Below are 12,116 nucleotides of genomic sequence, written 5' to 3' on the forward strand. Positions count from 1 at the left end.
TTGAATGTTTGAGACATGGTTTTTCACAGAGGTGCTTTGTGATACGTGAGTTTTTTGCACTTATGAAGTTTATATGCATGCAATGCCATCAAAGAGGTCTCTGATCAGTCCCGAATTCATTCTGCATCATGACAATACGATATACAGTACGGAAGAACAAAGAACTTCATCGCTTTTCACTTGGGGCAATTTCTTTGAAGCAGCTTTTTGTACCCAAAACACAGCAGCGAACACAAGGAACAAACAAGTAAGCTCAGTTTAAAATAAATCTAAATGTGGAATAAACTCCCTAACAGTCTGTTCATGCACATTTATTGGCAAATGGTAAGATCAAATAATAACATGTCAAGTGTCCTTGAGTGTTTTGAAAGGTGCTTTTAAATAAAATGTATTATTATTATTATTGTTAAGAAGATAAAGTTCAGTACTGAAAACTTTTTATGCAGCCTGGAGTCAAAGTAGAGAGGGAATTATTAAACTAAATTAAAAATAACTAAATAAAAAATCGTTAAAAAGAAGGTAAGACACGGTGACATCCTAATGGCAACACCAAGTATTCTAACAGGAAGTTAGAATACTTGGTGATTTCTGGGGGATTTGTTGGTTGTAAAAAGAATTCATATCTTTTCGCTTTACTCTGATGATCTTTAACAATGCAGATCAGACTGCTTTTAACTGTAAGGTTGTGGAACCAGCAGCTCAACAACAACAAAAAAAAGCTCGGGAGACTTAATAAAAGATTGATAAAAGTGAGAGAGGATGACAGAACTGAGAGAAAAGGAGTTTGCCAAGGAAGTGAATTCTCTTTTGCGTCTGCTTAAAAAATAATCTCAGATTTCACATTAAATTCTCATCAGAGGTGATCACAGAAAAAAAAGTATTTGTATGATCTAACCTTTTCCACCTTTGCATTATATGTGACGTACTTTGACCATTCAGCTCTTTGGTTTCAGATGCATTTTAGATACAGAAGAATTTTGTGGTCTGAATCCAGAGAAGGGTCATTAAGTGGTGGACAATCAGCTCAGTCACCCAGTCACAGTCAAAGAGACCTACCCCCACAGAGCCTTTCACCATCACGGACTTAGGCTGAAGTTACCGTACATGAACAGAGAGAAGACCCTGAAACAGCCAAAGATAACGGTTGCTGATTTGAATGCAAATGGGCTCTCAAAGGATGTTTACTGCGGCTTTTATTTAACAGACCAATAAAAACCTGACATTTTGAAAGCATTTTCATTTTATGTTTATGTCAGGTGAATCAGAGAAAAAACACCCCCCAAAAATAAGCTGAGTAACAGTTTACTGTCATATTTTACAGCAAGACAGTGTCCTCGCAGATTACAGCAGGTGCGCCGTAAAAGAACGGCATCATCCTGGCAAATCTAACCTGCCAAAAACTGGCAGATTTTTGGCAGATAGCAGGTGCGACAGAAATCACAGACAGGTAGGGTGCAAGGTTCTTCATAGATCTACCAATGCATTCACCCAGCAGCCTCACCCTTATCTACATAATTCCCCGTGTGATAAAATCAACCACACTTAAACCAGGTTTTTTCTCCTATAAACCATCGATGGCAGGTTACGTCCTCTGCCCCTCCATCAGAGGGAGAAGTTTAATTTACTAAGGAATCTGACTTCCCTGATTCTGAAGGCCATTTCTGGTGTCAGACACGCCAGTGTGAGGATATCAGAAATAGCTGCCATTCTTGCTCTGTAATGTTTGGAATTTCCAGGGACTGGCGTGATAAGCATTTGCAGGCCTGAGGGCACAACTTGCTATGCTGATAAAGTAGAGAGAGTGACAAGAGTGAGAGAGTACAAATAAAACAACCCAACAGTGATGAGCAAAAACCACAGCTGTCGGACCTCGAAGCGAACAGGTTCCAGCAGTAAAACATGATGCCGGCCTCTGGTCCTGTTAGTTTGATACAGACGACTACATGATCCTCATCCATTGAGAACAGACTGGAATGGGCTGCCTGGTCTTCCTGTAGCTACAGCTGATGATGGGGTTAGAAACTGGCATAAACTGCATACATGATTCCAACCTTCCTGCTGTCAAACGCACAGGTTAATATTGTGGATCTATTTTTTAGGTAGTTCATTACATCACTAACATTGGATATGTACTGCATTTAGTTCAAGACAATGGTATATATTATCGTAGTTTTTGGTATTGATGACCATAGATGACAAAATGCCATCTATGGTCTGTCTACAGAGGCTGGTAAGGAGGAAGCTGATGTAGAGTTTACATTTTTAAAGGCAGCCTGCAGAGTTTGTGACCACTGGTGGTGCTGTAGAGTAATGAGTGGATTTTTGTTTGTATTACACACAATTACTGATAGATATTTGTCCAACATAACATCATTGTTGTGATTCACTTGATGGCAGTAATACACCGGAAGCTACAGGCTTCAAGAAAGAATTTATAAAATGTATTTAATTTTTAAAAATGGTTTAATTTGAAAGAAAAGTCCATCATCCATCCGTTCATCTTCTTCTGGTTTATCCGGGGCTGGGTCACGGGGGCAGCAGCCTAAGCAGACTCGGCTTCCTCCTCGGAAGATGTGTCAGTGGGATTAAGGAGGTCCTCAAGTATTCCTTCCTTCCAGACCCTCGCCCTCGAGCACCCTCCCCGGGCCTGGTTCCAGGGCGGGGAGGGTGGCAGGGTAAACTGGCAGGGTAAACTTTTCCCTCGATGTTTTCCTCATAAGGGTCTTCTGAATCGCTCTTTGTCTGGTCCCTCACCCAGGACCAATTTGCCATGGGAGACCCTACCAGAGGGCAAAAGCCCCCAGACAACATAGCCCCTGGGATCCCTGGGACACACAAACCCCTCCACCACAATAAGGTAGTGATTCATGTAGTCATTCAGCGTAATTATTAAACCTCAAGTCATGTTCTCTTTGATTTAAAAGAATATCACCAGATTGCTGTAGTGTGATTATACACTTAAAGCTGGTCCACATATTCTGAACTACTATGTAAATACATAAGTCGGATTAGTCTTTAAAACTAGCTGGTCAAAAGCGTACTGAAGTACTGATGTCATACCAGCATGGTGAGTTATGTGCGTAAAATCTTTAGTGTCCATCTGTTAATTTTATCCTGTTCTAAGTTTAGAAAAAGCTTGCCGAGTTATAAACAACCAGCTTGCAGCACACACAAGCCACAGATGTTCCTGTGCTTTTTGTGTGTCAGAGCCTAGTGCTGCTTGTGCAAGATTTAATCAAGGTACTCACATTAGAAGAGGCGTGCATAATTGCACGGGGCTTGATGACTGTGCACCACATCTCTCAAATTAGGGACTGCAGATGGAACGGTCATACCTTTCACGCCTCATCCCGCTGCAGTTGAATGGATGTAGAGAGTTTGTCGACTAGAATGTATCCTAAAAGCATTTGTGAGTGGCAGATGGTGGTCAGAAGCAGTACCTGAGCTTGTTCTGTGGAGACTGTGGTTCATTTCTAGCTCCATGTAGCGTTCGAAAATGAATGCAGTCTGTGAGTGTATGTATATAGAGAAGCGTAGTGAATGTAAAAACTTGTGTGAAGTATATGTTTATAATTATGATACGCAGCAGTTGTAATATAATTAAACTTTTCATCACATTAACATAATGACAGCATCGTGTTTTCATGGGCCCTGCTCTAATCACAGTTTTAATTATAATCAAATAGTTTTTTACATGCATTTAAATATTGCAACAACTTCAGTTTGCACCATCTAAGCACGCGTCATCATGAAAAGCTAATGTTTATCATTTTAGATCTATTCTGCTCAGCTCTTTTCCTCAGACCGCTCAGAGTTTCTGTTCTGTTAGGAAATCGATTTATCTTTGGTATTTCAAATGTTACATTGTTGATAAGAAATGGCGATAGCAATTAAAAGGAAACAAATTTGTATTCATTTGCCTTCCATGACAGCATGTAGTGACAGACAGTGACAAGACAATTTGCTCCAGTGGATGAGAGTGGCACTTAGGCTGCAGTGGTTATCACTGTGGCCTCACCTGGCTGGCTGAGACCTTTCGATCTTCAGTTTGTGTTCTCTCGGAGAATATAAAAAACATCAGAGTCCATCAATCCAAACACAGGCTTGTTAGGTTAGCTGTTAACCCTAACTTGGCTGTAGGCAGGAATTCGGCCATAAATGTAACCATGAATGATTGTCTGTCTCCATGTGTTGGTTCTATGACGGATCCACCTCTCAACAAATGACAGCTGGGATTGGCTACAGGCCTAGTGCCAGTTCTGAATGGGTGCTAGATAGCCTCCCAGTTTTTAACATCTGGAGTTGTTGGAATGAATTGGCGCATATTCCACATATTGACCAAAGTGCTTCCTGCTCCTGACCTTAAATGACTTCTTCCTCCTTGGAAGTTGCAAACTCTTCCACTGCAGTTAGTTTTTTTTTCTCAGGGCTATAGTTAGTCATCAGTCCAACTCCAGTAACCAGTGATGGTTCTTAGCATGAAGGTTAGGTCATCCTGGTCTCATACACCAAGATTCTACCTTCATGACACAAATTAGGTGGACCTGAAAGTCGTTCCAAAGCTGTACATTTCATGGGAATCCTGACTAAAAAAGATACCAACACCTGATGTGCTCATAAAATGCAACTTTCAGCTATACAAAATAAATATAAAAGTTTATTCTGCATTCAAACACAGGTTTTAAATACGCTGCAGTGAAATTTCAAATGAAAAGCAAAACCTGTGCTGGCACTCTCAATGTTCCTGCTGCAATAATGTGTACTGATTGTGGACATACGTTTTAAATGGTTTACTGCACATATCCAGTATTTTATGGGTTTGTCACCAAAAAAAAAGGCATTATTCATTATTACTCTTAGCTTTTATGGGGCTCTCACTAGACTTAAAAAAAGCTCTATTAAATGGAGGAACTAAAACTCCAGGCAGAGTGGCTGCAGTTGTTATTAAATGGGAAATGGCTTTAAAAGTCAGTGCAAATCTGGTTTAGTGTGCACGGTTTCAAACAAAACAACAACATCAGTTGCTTTAAAAGAACCAGATCTGATCTGCAGACATATACTAACATTCATCGCTGGAATGCAATAACAGTGGTGAGTCATTGGCTTGTTCTGTCTTCACATTTATTCACATTCCTTTTGTTTCTTTGTGCCATTCCTGTTTTCAGTGATTTCAGGACTGCCACAAAATTTGAGTTGAGGTCACACTCAACAGCTGAAACGCTTTTGTGTCACAGAATAAACCGCTTTGCTCAAGAATACTTTGGTGAAATGGGTACTTGACACAAAGACAAAGAACATGTAAAAAAAAATAAAATTATATATATATATATTATGTTCTAGTGTGTTTTGTGTGATTGCTGTAGAATGTTTTCTTTCACACATGCAATTATTTTCTCGTACTATAAGAATTTTTTGGAAGCTGTATGAAAGAAAAACCCTGAAAAAAAGTGTAACAGACTCCAATAAGAGTGCACGACACCAGACTGAAACCAATTACACCTCCTCTAGCAGAGATTAAAAGGACGGATATCAAATCTTTCATAATGATGACGAGGCGGCTTATGTTTCCATGTAAAACACAGACTGCCTCTGTAACCAAACAGCATGACTCATGCACTTTGGGAGAGAGAGATAGTGTGACAGAATAGAGCTGCAGGCTGTCTTTAATATTGGATGTGTGGCTGAAGCGGCCTAATGGCTTAACACTAGCCTGTTTGGGACAAGAATAACCTCTTATCTGTGTGTGTGTGTGTGTGTGTGTGTGTATGTGGGCTGGGCTTAGCGGTGGTGGTCTGCAGTGTGTTTGTGTGTATTTTCATGCCTGTCCATCTAGTACTTTTAAGTTAATTAGGATTTGCATGTTGTTTACAATTAGACAAACACACAAAAAATGGACAAAATCTTGTCCGGATGAGATTATTATAATGACACCCCTCTTGGTTTTGCAGGCATCAAAACCAAGAGGGTTTGATGCCTATTGCATATTCTCTTTAAGCAAACAGAATATGGGCTCTACATTAAGAGCAGTATGTTTTTGGGACCTCTGGGTTGAAAGTTAAACACTTCTATCGCACACGTTTTATCCCCACAAAAGCACTTTAATATGCAACCTGCCTGAGTGCCGTGCAATGTGTGCGTCTGCATTATACACACACACTGACCCTGCTGAGAGCTCCCCGGGCTCCCGTGTTCGGATATCATTATCAGAGATAGACAGACAGAAAAGCAAAGCGACAGAGAGGATGAAAGATACGAGTAATGCTTTAATAGTGTTTGTTCTGCGCTGCACCCTCTCCTCTCTGTTTGTGCATTGATAGAGCTCACATTCACTTAACCCATCGCTGATGACAACTTTTTTTTTAAACAATTTCTTTTTTTCTCTCCCTCTCTGTCTTTTCATTTGCTTATTTATGGTCTAATTGTTTTCTTGATCATTGGGGCTTTGTTTAAATATCCTTACCTTCTTATCCTTGCTACCGTGCACACATGCATGGCATCAGCTTCCAGTGATGTGCTTGCATTCACCTTCCTGCATTCACGATGGATCAGACCTGAAAACGAGCTGCTGCCGTTCCTGCCTGAACAAATGTGTCAGGGTTCATGTGTGAAAGAGCAGAGAGACAGAAATTGACCTTGGTGAGGCAGTGTGTGTGTGTGTGTGTGTGTGTGTGTGTGTGTGTGTGTGTGTGTGTGTGTGTGTGTGTGTGTGTGTGTGTGTGTGTGTGTGTGTGAGATGGAGAGAGTGTTTGGTGATTGGGGGTGGGGCGTTGGGTATGTGAGAAAAGGGGTGTTAGGAGAAGACTTTACCCTCTATGAGTCAAAGAAGGTTAGCTTAACGCATAAGGGAAAACAAAAAAAATGACGCGCTACCTTCTGGGGTAAGCAAGGCATCAAGTTATGAAATTATGCATGATAAGATTAAAACAGTTGTTTCTAAATTTTGAACTTCTTGATCAAAGCCTGATGGACTACAAACTGGAAATCAATCAATAAATAAATTGGATAATATTTGTTGTTTGTAATTCTTTATAAATACAGTGGTACCTCGTAGATACAATGGTGTGAAAACATTTTGCCCCCTGCGTGATTTCCTAATGAGGTCCCAGGACTCAATGGTAATTCAACAATTGGGTTTTATTGACCCAAAAATATGAAAGATAATTAACAAATCCAAAATACTTAAACAGGCAGACCAACAAAAGAGGTCAGCTCAATAAACTAAATTCAAAATAACAACTAAAAAAACCTCAGACAAACAGACCCCCTGAAATGACACATGAGGAACTGGTTTAGCCAAACCAAATGACACACAAGGGGGACAATTAAACAAACTTCAACCACCCCCCAGCTAATCAAGCATGTGGTTTAGTCCAATGAGGTTGTCAGTAGTAGTCAGCAGTATTTCAGATCCCCCAGCCCTTTGTCACACCTTTTGCCAACTGGGAAGGAGAAGCCAAGCCCCAGGTAACTCAAACAAAGAAAGGTGTATTCATATAACATAAAACAGAACTTTGACTTTGCAGTGTTATTATGTGTGCGCGCCAACACTGGAAGGTGTGATGGAAAAAAGAATGAAAGTAGTGACTGCAAAGTAAAGTGAAGCAACTAGTGGTGAGGTGTGGAGCTTGCAAGCAGAGTATGCAAAATAAAAAATAAATGACTACACAAACAAAAAGTTTTCATCTAGAAGAAGTGTGTACATTATTGTACTTTATTGAGCCCCGTGGGGAAATTGCTCTCTGCATTTAACCCATTCACTCAGTGAAGCAGTGGGCAGCCATTGGGCGCCCGGGGAGCAGTGTGTAGGGACGGTACCTTGCTCAGGGGTACCTCAGGGTAGCTGTTAAGGGGAATCGAACCCCCGACCTTCCGATCATGGGGCAACCACTCTACCTACTGAGCTATCCCTAATTGCACAAATCTATTTTCCAGTATTTACTTATTTATCAGTATAGACGGTGTTATTGATATTAGCTTCCCTACTCTGAAGTTTAATGTGGCATTAACACAAAATATAATAGGAATTGCCCAGATATTTTGAAAATTTAAGACTAGCATCATGAATAAAGTATTCTGATTCTGATTCTGATTTTTAAGCAACATTCATCATTATTCCAATACTCCTCTAGGACTCAGTGCTAGATTTCTTAGGTTTTTTAAGTCACGAGCGTTACACCCAGCACTCACAGGACTTATCTAAGTTTGTGTGGATTTTGATGTAGGTTTATAATCTAGATAACACCGTAGAAAATAATGCCTAATCAATTTGTCAGAATGTTGCCTTTTAGGTTTAAACTTGTCAAAGACTAAAAACACACAAAATCCAAAGTGTGGGTTTAACACTGGGACTATTTTGCATTCCTAAACTATGAGTAATTAATTAATTAATTTGTTTCATATTAAAAGTAGGTGTTCCAACATCTGAGGAAACGCAGCACGCTTCTGTTTTTCAAAGTAAAAAAGCTGTCACAGTTTACTCTTCCATATTGTTAATGCTACGATGTCGGCGTGTTGGTGATGTAAAAGTCTTCAACATCTTTTATATCCATATCTTGTTGCAATAACATAAATTGTGAACAATAATAATGTAATGCCTAAATGTAAAATGAGTGCTATTGGTCATGAATTTCAGAATATATTTTATGGTTTGTCATCTTTAAATATTATAACAAACTCTTGAAATGTTGTCTTAAACTCTCAGTTAGGCTTTGGCAACAGTTTTGTCTGCTGAATTGTCCTGTAGCAGGACTGAGTAGCTTCAGGTTTTTTGCGTAGCTGATTCTCTAATCTTCCTCCTCTGGAAGGCAAAGGTAAAAGCTATCCTACAACTATTTGTTGAAGTTTATGTCTCAACAGTGTAATGCCTTGATGCCAGGCTCTATTGGGATTCCTCGTCTCTTTCTTTTTATGTTTTTTCTTTATCAGATAAAACTCACAAATACGTCTCACTTGTCAGTGCATGCCTTCTTTTCTCTGTCTTTACCTGAAGACAACAGCTCAATTTAGCTTCTCTGTTATAATAGAACATAATCTTCCAAACTATCTTCTTCAGGCTATGTTGCCTCTTCTTCACTCTAACAGGGTCAGGAAGAGACAGATTTATTCCATAAATCCTGCTTGGTCTGTTCCTCACGTGTGCATGTAAATTTTAACGTTATGAGTTGAATGCTCTCCCCGTGTTTGCGTGGGTTCCCTCCGGGTACTCCGGCTTCCTCCCACCGTCCAAAGACATGCAACTTGTGGGGATAGGTTAATTGGAAAATCCAAATTGCCATTAGGTGTGAATGTGCGAGTGAATGTGAGCACGAATGGTTGTCTGTCCCTGTGTGTTGGCCCTGCGACAGACTGGCGACCTGTCCAGGTTGTACCCCGCCTCTCGCCCTATGACAGCTGGGATAGGCTCCAGCGCCCCCCGCGACCCTGAAAAGGATAAGCGGAAGCGAATGGATGGATGGATGGAGTTGAATGCTTTTGATTAAAAAAAAAAACACAAATAAGGATTCAACTTTATTGTCATTACACATGTATAAATATGGGTAATGAAATACAGATTGCATCTCATCAGAAGTGCAAGAGCAGTAAGTGCAGTAGGAGCAGATAAGGAACAGATAAGGGTAGGATAAAAGGTGAGAATAGTTATGAACAGATTATATACAAGTAAGTTGAGTATACAGATGTTTATATTGGTATACAGACAGCAAATATACAGATGTGCTGCACATATACAGATGTATCGACGTGTGGTAAACAGATCTACAGAGTGCTATAAATATATCTACAGTAGTGGAGGCGTAGCGCTTTGAACAGACTATAATAGTGAACAGTGTACGTTGTATTACAGAGACTATGCTATGTCAGTGTCCTTTACTATAGCAGTAACAAGTATCAATCACTTTAAAATGTCACCATGAACTTGAGAAGTTCTCTGTGCAAGGTCACCGTAGTTTTGGTTGTGCTGTGGACCTCTAGCATGACCAAAGCATAATAGAACATATATCACGTAGTGGAAAAAAATTAAAGAATTTAAAACATGCAGTGTAATTGGACACTAAAGTTTTAGCTGAGAAAAAAATAAAATGTTAAAATAAAGAAAAAGTTTGCATTCGTACAGAGTGAGGAGAATTGGTGCTTTCATTATTTATTAGCACCACACTTTATATTTGCATAAATTGAAAATGTTCATTAAGTTTATTTTGGGCTTTTAAATAAATAACTGAATTAATTTGTTCCCCCAAGCAGTACAGCGTTGGACTAGAAGTCAGACAACATGGTTACAGAAGCAGCCACTCTGACTTGTTCAGCACAGGTGCACCCAGTGTTCATAATAATGGTACCACTCCAATTAGCTGTTTCAGTAGCTTGCCCTGGTACTGTTTGTGCTGGCTTATTGGAACACTCCATATAACGTAGCCATCATTAGCATTATTAGATGCACCTGTGCTCTTCTTGGTGTGACAAATGTGTCAAAATGTTTGCTGTGAGAAACAATTATTGTATGTTGTTGTGTCATTTTTAGACCTTCTTCTTTTCTAAAGTCAAAAAACAAAATTATGCTAGAGAGACTTTGTAATATCATAATAACTCCTTGAAATAAAGTAGAGCTGAGGAATTTCTAATTTACACACACACACACACACACACACACACACACACACACACACACACACACACACACAGACACACTCTTCATCTTATATGTGTTCACTTGGATTTGTTCCCATGGTTTTAGAGCTCATATGATATGACACACACATATCAGCAATATTCACGTGTCTCCTCAGCAGCTGCTTCATTGTTCAGGTGATTTCAAACTACAGTCATGATTCAGTTAATTCCAGCATCAAATGGATGAAAAGCACAACAGAATGAGTGCTGGTTTAGCTAATCTTCTATTTCAGTCTTACCCTCATTTACTCTGTATGTGGTAGGCACTGCAGTTTATGGGGGGGAAAAGAAATAAAAAAATGTAAGAATTAAATATTGAAGTGATCCAGCTCACAGTCACAACAATTTGACTCTTTATATTGTAATGTAAAGACCTTACAATAATACAGAGAAAACTCCAACAACCAGACGAGCCCCTTTGAGCATGCACTTGGGGACAATGAAGGAAAAACTTTTAAGAAACCTCTGGCAGAACCGGGGCAGCCATCTGTTGATTGGTCCACACACGTCGTTTTCGTTGTTACTTTAACCCTAAATATACCGAATTTCCCAGAGGAACCCACCCGAGGGATTAATAAAGTTCTATCTTATCTTATCTTAAATACATTCAAAATGTTGTCATGTAGCCTATAGAAGAAAGAGTAGACTAGAAACAGCATTTCTTTTCACTGTTGCTCTCTATAGATGAGGCAGATAAATCTAAAAAGACTATTTGACTATTTACCGTTGTTTGAATCGACCTGTGACCAACATGCTTTTGATGATGATGGAATGGAAACATTTTGAAAATCTGGAAATGTTTGTATTTTTGTAAATGGCCTTGCTGATTTCAATTCATTGTTGCGTGTGATTTTGATCAAAACACCAGTATTATTGATGAGAAACATGCTGGCCTGCAGGTTACTAACCAGTAACCCAAACCTCAGCACGGTGCTCACTCCCGCACAAAGTATGAACTTGTTCTGACGGCCTCTCTTTCTCACATTCCAAACAAATTAACACTCCTAGTGTCAAGTGTCGTACAGCACACCAGGAGCAACATTTTTGCATAATTTGGTGTAAATTACTGTAAATTAGTATGATGCATTTAATTACTCTCCTCTCAAAATGTTGCACTTTGAAAATGCCCACCAATACATGTCTCGAGGGCAGCTGCAGAAATACCTGCGTGCACGCTTTTAGACACTGCAACGCTTTGATGAATCCCAGCAGTCTATTTCTAACCTCAAATTAGGATTTTGCACTTGTGCAGGCTGTTTGTAAAAACTACAGGCGTTTCTTATTTCCATACTCCATACTGTTTCCCACCTTGTCTTTCTCCATACTCCTGGTTGTGAACCAGAAATCAGTTTCAGTATGTCTGCTGTCCTCCACATGCATTTCAGGAACTGAGACGTCCTACATCGTGGCAGAGCACAGGACACAACACGTGACTTTGCAATTACACTGGG

At 39.7% G+C, this 12,116-nt stretch overlaps 1 protein-coding gene across 4 annotated transcripts in view; it reads left to right on the top strand.

Annotated features, from left to right (window-relative positions):
• The window catches only part of il1rapl2 (interleukin 1 receptor accessory protein-like 2), a 470,217-nt gene that overhangs the window by 58,283 nt on the left and 399,818 nt on the right, over positions 1-12,116 (top strand). The gene's annotated exons all lie outside the window — the stretch shown is intronic.

This window comes from Astatotilapia calliptera, chromosome 2 (assembly GCF_900246225.1).
Source record: "Astatotilapia calliptera chromosome 2, fAstCal1.2, whole genome shotgun sequence".
Lineage (NCBI taxonomy): Eukaryota > Metazoa > Chordata > Actinopteri > Cichliformes > Cichlidae > Astatotilapia > Astatotilapia calliptera.